The sequence below is a fragment of the Schistocerca piceifrons genome, chromosome 1 (assembly GCF_021461385.2).
Source record: "Schistocerca piceifrons isolate TAMUIC-IGC-003096 chromosome 1, iqSchPice1.1, whole genome shotgun sequence".
Taxonomy (NCBI): Eukaryota; Metazoa; Arthropoda; class Insecta; order Orthoptera; family Acrididae; genus Schistocerca; species Schistocerca piceifrons.
Genome location: NC_060138.1, coordinates 817,171,059 through 817,180,720, shown reverse-complemented (window position 1 = coordinate 817,180,720; position 9,662 = coordinate 817,171,059). Strand labels below are relative to the sequence as shown.

Genomic DNA, 9,662 nt, shown 5'->3' with positions numbered 1-9,662 from the left:
GCGAAGCAACGTTAGACGAAGAGTTTCCGCAAGTACAGGAATCGATATCAGCTCGCGTATTGGCTCAAGTGCTTTTCGTCAACAACAAAGCAGAGACACCAATGACGCAACTATTTATTTTCCCAACTGTAGAAAGTCAAGAAAGGCATGGGGACTTCTCGGGAACCTTGTAGATACATAAAATATGCTTTACATTTCATCTCTCAGAATATGTTTTGCCCCATGCCAGGTCTACGAGTCACAGAGCAGAGCTACAGAAGGTCTATGTTATGCTGATCATTCTTACGAGCAGATTAATCGTGTCCATTCAGTTCATGCCTTGATACATCAAGAATAATTTTCAGATAAACAGAAATGGAAGTTTTTAAGCGACCAACTGGTATTCACGTGAGGTCAGTACTCACTATTTTCAGCACATTGTGCGGTAACAGGCGCTCACTGTCTGATAAGAGAGTGTCTGTTTCCTGTGATATGGATACAAACGTAAAGCAACAAATATTCCTGTAGTATCAAGATTAGTAATTGAGTGCATAACTGCTCGTTGCGCTTTTATAGGGCAATCAGCTTGGTGCGCGCCTGCTCATTGTATAGGCGCAGTAAACTTTCACACACATTTTATCCAGTAGACTGCAGTGTTAAGACCTGTGTTTGTGATTCATAGCAATAGTGAGGTTTCTAGGAATGTGATGTGAAGTCTAGATTTTCATTCGATGTGTAATACCTGATATTTGTATACTAGTCATTTTTCAAACGGTAGTCTTCCTCTGATTACAACCAGTATGATCTTTGGTTGTCAATAGCATTGTCGTTCGTGTGACATTCTGTGAGCAGTGAGGGAGTCGGGTGTTGGTCACACTACCGAGCGGTGTGGAAATAGCTTGCAGAGAACTGTGATAAAGATACAGAGGATGTTGGATTTTCGAAGTATGGTTTGGTAATGGTTAATATGAAAAGTGCGATGATTTTTAGGTAATGTTGTTGCTGCTTTGCTTGTCTGCGTGCAATTTATGAGTGTCTAGGAAAGTGAAACATTGTAGTGTGATTTTTCTTTATTGGGTCGGGTTGCTTAGTTTTATTGATCAGACGTGAAAAAGGAAAGTTACCTGTTCACACGGCTTTCACTAAGACGTTATGGATTTGCCGTTTCAGTAATTATAATTCATGACAGAATCATGCCTGTAATAAGAAATTAGTTTTGTAAAGATGGTTGAAATTTTTATCGAAGGTATCGAAATTTCAGTATAGTTTTTGAATGTTAGTCTCTTTTGCATCATTTAGTGGATGCAATAGCTTCCACCGACTCCTGAAGAAAATTTGGATTTTCAGTTGTGTGTCGCCGCATTGCACTGAGCGGAACGCAGTTGCACAAAAGTATAACAGAAGTTTAATGTGCTTGGAATAGTTGCACCTCCATATATTGCACTGCGCAAGGATTTTCTTTTATTTATCTGGTTTGCATCTGCATTGCATTTTTTATGTTCATCACTTCGAGTGATACGGAGTTTCAGTTGGCACAGGTAAGCTACGAAAAATTTTAGAGCCGGTTTTAGATCACAATCATGACAATAAGATCATTCATAGTTAGCTGGTGCATTTCAAAACTAATTATCAAGTTTCGTTTCGGTAAAATTGAGTTTAAATAACATTTCTCGTCAGACAGTCACATTCTTATAGAGCAGTGTTACATTCGCGTGTGTATTGCTTAGTGCTCGAACTTACTTACTTGGTTTACGTATGTAGAATCTCAGGGTGTTTCCACAGAAACTTTCTGGTTATTTCTTGTTTCAAAATTCAATTTATGTTTTTGTATAGAATCTTTATAGTGTTGGTCAACGGCCTTGCCGCAGTGGATGCACCGGTTCCCGTGAGATCGCCGAATTTAAGCGCTGTCGGGCGTGGTTGGCACTTGGATGGGTGACCATCCAGGCCGCCATGCGCTGTTGCCATTTTTGGGAGTGCACTCAGCCTCGTGATGCCAATTGAGGAGCTACTCGACCGAATAGCAGCGGCTTCGGTCAAGAATACCATCATAACGAACGGGAGAGCGGTGTGCTGACCCCACGCCCCTCCTATCCGCATCCTTCACTGAGGATGGTCCCGGTAGGCCACTCGTGGCCTGAAGACGGAGTGCTATTTTTTATAGTGTTAGTTTTGTGTGTTGGAAGTGCAAGCCACGTATTGTTACGTCACTCATTGTAGCACTGTCTACTGCACTGTGCAATACCGAGTTTCACAGCGTCATCGATAAAGAAGGTCCTATTCGGATGATTCTATGAGGAAATCTCAAGTTTTTTAGTGGTTTTCCCGTTTCAAAAGTGGTGAAATGTCAACTGAAGACGAATTTCGCTCTGATCGTCCTTCCACAGTTCGAACCGATGCAAATGTTGAAACAGTTCGCGAAATCGTTCTGAAAGATAGGTGCCGGACCGCTAAAGAAGTTTCGGAACTGTCTGGATGCGTTAGAGTTCGTTCCTCGACTGCCTAATACGGAACATACACAACATCGTGTGTTAAGCAGGTGTGCTCTGACACAAGAGCTCCGAAATGATCCAGACTTTTCCCCAGGTCTTCATAGAGAATAATTAATGATTTGGCGTTAGTGATCGCAAACAAAACAATGAAGAAACCAGGAGGGGACTTCACCCATCCCGAAAAAAGCTCCTCAAGTGAAATTAAACGTCAAAACAACGCTGATTACTTTTTTCGATGTGAGAGGAGTCGTCCACCTGGATGTTTACGCAGTAATTTTTGGTGGCAGAGGCCAGATTTGTGGCAGTCGGATGACTGATTTTTCCACATCGATAACCAACTGGCTGACACAGCCCTGTCTGTGCGCCAGTTTTTGACTAAAAATGGCATGATCCGTGCTCCTCACCCCCCGTCCCCCTATTCACCCGGCCTCGCTCCTCTTTTATTTCCCCGAATGGAATGAGAAAGGAAAGGAAAGAGTTTTACCCACGTTCTTGAGGCGCAGGAAAAGGAAACGATAAAATCATTGTGTGCTATCACAGAAGAGGAATTTTCAAAAATGTTTCGAACAATGGAATAAAAGATCAGTCAGATATATTAGTGCCAGAGAACGTTAAAAGGGACTGAAAGTTTTTTGTTTGTTGTTGTTGTGGTCTTCAGTTCTAAGACTGGTTTGATGCAGCTCTCCATGCTACTCTATCTTGTGCAAGCTTCTTCATCTCCCAGTACCTACTGCAGCCTACATCCTTCTGAATCTGCTTAGTGTATTCATCTCTTGGTCTCCCTCTACGATTTTTACCCTCCACGCTGCCCTCCAGTACTAAATTGGTGATTCCTTGATGCCTCAGAACATGTCCTACCAACCGATCCCTTCTTCTAGTGAAGTTGTGCCACAAACTCTTCTTATCCCCAATTCTATTCAATACCTCCTCATTAGTTATGTGATCTACCCATCTAATCTTCAGCATTCTTCTGTAGCACCACATTTCAAAATCTTCTATGCTGTTCTTATCTAAACTATTTATCGTCCATGTTTCACTTCCATACATGGCTACACTCCATACAAATACTTTCAGAAACGACTTCCTGACACTTAAATCAATACTCGATGTTAACAAATGTCTCTTCTTAGAAAAGCTTTCCTTGCCATTGCCAGTCTACATTTTATATCCTCTCTACTTCGACCATCATCAGTTATTTTGCTCCCCAAATAGCAAAACTCCTAAAAAATGAATAAAAAACTTCAAAAATATAATTTCGGCTTCTTTTGCGATCCCTTAGTAAGTTTATATTAATTTAAAAATAGAATTGAACGTTCACTTCGACCATTTGCTACCTATCGCAAATTATTCAGTTTAGTATCATCTACTAGGTATATAATTCTGACCCAACAGCTTTGTGTAGAACCCCTTGCGTCAAGAAAAATGCGTCTTCTGGACGGTTCAGGGAATTGTGAACTACCAACCAGAACATCGAGCAGCAGTTTCTGTCTTTCATGTATTGTCATGAAAAATATGGTAGTGCGTTTTGCGTGACATAAAACATAGTTGAAAAGACTTGGCAGTAACTTGAACAAATATTTGTATTTGAATTGAAAAACATTATTTTATAATTTCAGAACATTTTCTCTTTTTAGTTCCATTTACGGCCTTTTACTATGCGTATGGTGATACAATACAAAAGAAAGGCAGTAGGAACTTCGCCAACTGAATGTGACGTCAGTCAGTATTCATTGCAAAAGTGTGCTCTGCGTATTCCCTTATCTGTGTTACCACGTAACGCTCCCCAGGTTTTCTGAGAATGCAGGATATGTTGGGGGGCCTATTTGCACTCCGCCGCATCAAGGTAGGACAAAGAAATTCTGAAATCGCCTACTTAGGCGCTGTCTTCTCAAGACGTCCTCGTCCCTGCGCAGATGTAGCAATCAGGCAGCAAATCCGTTGTCCTCGAGTTGGGGCTATAAGATTTACTCTAAAGTTAGCTATGCTACAAAATGAATATTCAGAGTAAATTGTGATGCCAATAGTTTTTTTCTTTCATCGACGCAGCAGTAAAAGCTATGAAACTGAGCAGGCGTTTTAAGAAACGTACACCTATGAAGTCACACGTAACACAGTTAAGAAACATAACAATGATAATTAAATACATTATAGAAATTACAGTCACCAGTCGACTCATATGTCCTACACACTGTTCCTGTATTACTCGCAGAATCGCGTTTTATTGAGGTTAGTATACAGAGTGACCCAGAACTTCACCGACAAACTTTAACTAGGGATTTGGGAGAGACCGACGGTCAATTGCTCCACAAACTGTTGAAGAAATTACTGCTGCCATGGCTGAGAACGTTGGACCCAACGTGCGATCTCCAAGCAGCGCACGAGCTGTGTCACGACAGCTGAACATTCCGTGATGCACCGTTTCGCGCAGAAGTACGAGGGGCGTTTGAAAAGTCCGTGCAAAAATAAAAATTACTTACGTGTTTGGGGTAAACCTTTTTTATTTTTCGACATAGTCTCCTTTTAGACTTATACACTTCGTTCAACGCTGTTCTAATTTGTTGATCCCATCCGAATAATAGGAATTGTTCCAGTCTGCAAAATAGCTATTAGTTGCTGCAATCACCTCCTAGTTTGAATAACATTTTTGTCCCGCCAGCCATTTCTTCAAATTGGGGACAAATAGTAGTCCGAGGGAGCCAAGTCTGGAGAATAGGGGAGGGATGTGAAACGAGTTGGAATCCTATTTCCATTAATTTTGCGACCACAACAGCTGAGGTGTGTGCTGGTGCATTATCGTGATGGAAAAGGACTTCTTTGCGGTCCAGTCGTCGGTGTTTTTCTTGCAGCTCGGTTTTCAAACGTTCCAATAACGATGAATAATATACATCCTTTTTCAGATAGTCGGTGAGGATTATCCCTTGCGAATCGCAAAGGCAGTCGCCACAACCTTCTCCTTTTTGGTGCAGATTCTCCCTTGGTAACCCATTGTGTAGGTTTTTTTTGTCCCAGGAGTATAGTAACGTATCCATGTTTCATCCACAGTGACGAAACGACGCTTAAAGCCCTGCGGATTCTTCCTAAACAGCTGCAAACCATCCTTGCAACACTTCACACGATTCCGTTTTTGGTCAAGCGTGAGCAATCGCGGAACCCAACTTGCGAATAGCTTTCTCATGTACAAATGTTTATGCAAAATATTCTGTACCTGTTTATTCGAGATGCCCACAGTACTAGAAATCTCACGCACCTTAACTCTTTTGTCATCCATCACCATACCATGGAATTTATCAATGATTTCTGGAGTCGTAACCTCCACAGGGCGTCCAGAACGGTCAGTATCATTATCGCCCTTATGGCCACTCCGAAAATTTTGAAACCACTTATAAACTGTTCTAATCGAAGGTGCAGAGTCACCGTAATGTTTATCAAGCTTCTCTTTAGTCTCCTGAGGAGTTTTGCCTTTCATAAAGTAATGTTTGATCACCACATGAAATTCTTTTTCGTCCATTTTTTTGACAATCACTGTACTTCCTTGATTCACACGAATGCCAAACACAAAGAAATAGATTAATATTGCTGAAACTTGGTGGGCGTTCTTTACAAAGATGCTACTAACTAAACATGACCTCGATACGCGCCGATGGTGCCATCTCTCACACTTTGCACGGACTTTTCAATCGCCCCTAGTAGAGCAATCTCCAGAGCGGTTTCAGGCTCTCGTGGACGGAGATGGTCGTCACACTGAGCAACGTTTCTAACACGGACCGTAGAGATGGTACGAAATTAACAAATTTTATCTCCTCATACGGAAATTAAAATATTACTTTCAGTGGTTTGTTCGTTATTTCTCTTCCACGTGCCCTTACAAATGTTTCCATGAGGTTACATTGTCCTATGATCACTCCTTTTTCGTGTGGACCCTCTCAACTAGCGCAATTTGTATTGTAACCACCATGTATATACGGTGCGCGGTTAAGAGCTTAATCGCGCGGCTGCTTGGTTAGAAGCGTATCCTTTCTTAATAACCGAACTCACAGAACATCAAAATACCGTAAGTTCGAGTCCTGTGTTATGACGCGGAAACAGAGAACGATAGCTGTGTTCCAAGTGGTGTGGCAGTGAACTCTGAATACGAGAAATGTGGCGCAGAAATCCGTATTATCGTTTCTCGAAACACTAGTACTAGATAATAAATTTTTCATTTATACTTTATGGGTGGCTCTGGAAGTCTAGTGGTAAAGTGTATTTATTTCTACAACCCAATATTGAAATTTGGACCATGTGGCTGTTAGCAAGTGGGAATTATGTACCTAATTACGACCATCTTCTGCGTACTGCACTTTTTTAAATTGCAACGCAAATATGTTGCTGGTATTCGGCTCAATTTTTGCACTGGATGGGGTGAATAATTCCATATTTGCTTTTGTTTCATATAAAATAGAAACTGATTCCCTAACATGCTATTCTGTGCACTCGTGTCTATTTGTTACTGCATACGAATCCATGTATGAATGGGCCACCGAAACTTTCATTGTCTTCTGCTAAAATGTACTGTTTGTAGTACCTATTAATGACGCGTGAAAACATTTCCGTAATTACTGTCGCATTCTTAACATTTGCAAGGAAGAACGTTCTTACTCACCAATACCACAAAGGATAGCGCTTACTCATCTACATGTACACCCATCCTCTGCGCGACTGCTACGGTCGCAGGTTCGAATCATGCCTCGGGCATGGATGTGTGTGCTGTCTTTAGGTTAGTTAGGTTTAAGTAGTTCTAAGTTCTAGGGGGCTGATGACCACAGATGTTAAGTCCCATAGTGCCCAGAGCCATTTTTGAACCATCCTCTGCAATACACTGTGAAATGCATGGCACTCGGTGACAACAAGCACCACCATTCAAAGCAGAATTACACACTAATTCAGTGGCGAGATTAAATAAAGCTGAATGCCAATACAATCAAAATCTGCTAACAAGTTCTCCATTAAATGCGAGAAAGTACGGGAAACCGAGACAAATAAAAATAATGTAGAATACGAACAATATGCTTGCGATGCATTTAAATCGAACAGGTCGTAGATTCGTAAGCAGTAACAGATACACAGAAGTTTACAGAACAACACGCAACGAAAGAGTTCTATATGAAACAAAAACAAATGTGGAATCGTATACCCCATCCAATATTACGGATGCGAGAAGAGCAGAATCAGAATAAAAGTAACATATTTACCACGAAATTCAAAGAGTGCAATAATACACATGAGAAGTCGTAATCAGAAACACACAGCGATGAAACCAACTTCCGTTATGCATGAAACGAAAACAAACAAGGAAGACTAAAAATCAGCGAATAAGAAAGTGAGATGTACTGATAAACTAACAGCGCTCCAAGATGTGTGACAGCGAACCAAGGTTTCGTTTGTTTTTAAAAATTTTCGGCTAATACGGACGGAGTGGCTTTTCGTACAGCGAAGGATAAGTAGAAATATTAGACTGAAGTTGTTAGCACCTCGTCCAAGTGAAGAGAAATAGCGATTCTGCTGACAAAATCATAAACTGTAACGGCTGTTTTCCAGGCGCCATGTTTAACTGGCTTAGAAAATCCGCTTTAACATGAAAGTACGAATGCGAAAAACGGTTTCCGAAATTCGTTTTTCGGAAGATGTGCCGCATGTAAACGTAGAATACACGTGTTTCATCCCCGTGATTGAACTGGTCAGCCAGAAACACTTCGCTCGGTGCGTAATGTCGGCGGGAGCCGATGATGCAAGTGCTTCGTCTGCATATGTTAATACCAGAGTTACTTTAAAAAATGCGATGAAATCAAATTTGAATACAATTTACGATGGCTTACCATTGAGAAGATAGCAAGTATGACTGTCAATCAAATATGAGCTGTATTTTAAAGAATACTAATAAATGACAATTGTCTGCACTTCACTCGTCTTCTTACGTCATACCTCCGCTACTTCATTCTTTCTCAACTGTGAAGTGAAGCTCCTAGTATGATAAAAGAAAAAACGAATAAGTTAAATATATTTCAATTCTTTCAATTTTAATCTAATAATTATATATATATTGTGTTTCATACTAGAATGTCGTGTTCCCAGTTTGACACAGCTCTGCGACAGGAAACACGAAAGCGGTGGTAGACGTCCGTCTTCTGGTCGGCTCCTGATCGTTGTCAGAAGGAGGCTAGTTTTTGATTACGCAAAGGCTTCTATTATTTGGAAAAGAACAACCCGAATTTCTTTACGTTACCAGTATGAAATTTATAATCACCTAAGGGATTTTTAACAATGAACAACAAAAAATTGCATTTGCAAATGAGATCATTAATAAATGGGGCAGCTATGAGTTGTTTAGAAGACAAGGAGCGGCCTTCTGTGTACGACCAGGATGCCGCAGTATTCTCTGCTGTAGTAAAGTCTGTTTGACATTTATAAAAATAATATGACATAGAGATAAAAAAAAAATAAAGGAAAAGAATAGAATAAGAAATCTGGTAAACGCTAAATATATTCAGGCAATTCTCACAAGCAATTAGGGCTTATTTATAAACAGTATAACTTACATCAATACTTTTCTAACTGTATGGTGCGATCAGATTTCAGCCTTCTTGGTTCACGTTTTTGTCACAAATTAGTCATTACTTTTCTCCTTCCTTCGAGGCAGTTTTTGCACCGTTCAACACCTTCATAACAATAACTTGCCGGTTTACAGTATCGAACATAAATTACTTGAATTTTATTGATTAATAACTGTTGTCTGCATGCTGGCAAGACCGCTCACTTTTTTGGCTTAAAGACGGCCTCCTTTACGCTTTCACATTACAAGCAGAAGTACGATAAAATCTGAAGATTTACAAACGTTTTTACTGTAATCTCTTATTTAGATCGAAGCGCAACGTTCAGTTCAGTTTCTGTTAAAATGTTTCTTTGACTCCGCAGTCGATGTATTAGCGTCCGCGCTAGATGCGCATCTTTACAGTTACGTAAATTATATAAAACAAATGTCTTTCAAAGAATAGGTCTCATCTAAGAAGTTGATCATTTAATATACAGATTGGTGAATGTCTTTCCAAGGGTACTCACAGCTTTCATACGACGGAAATCCCAATAATATTACAAGCTTGGGGATAAGAATATTATGGCCCCCAGACCAGAAATGTCACATGCTTTATTAACTAG

At 40.3% G+C, this 9,662-nt stretch overlaps 1 pseudogene; it reads left to right on the top strand.

Moving 5' to 3' along the window:
- The first annotated feature begins 1,828 nt into the window (after positions 1-1,828).
- LOC124724093 lies at positions 1,829-1,946 on the top strand (annotated as a pseudogene).
- Positions 1,947-9,662: the final 7,716 nt, after the last annotated feature.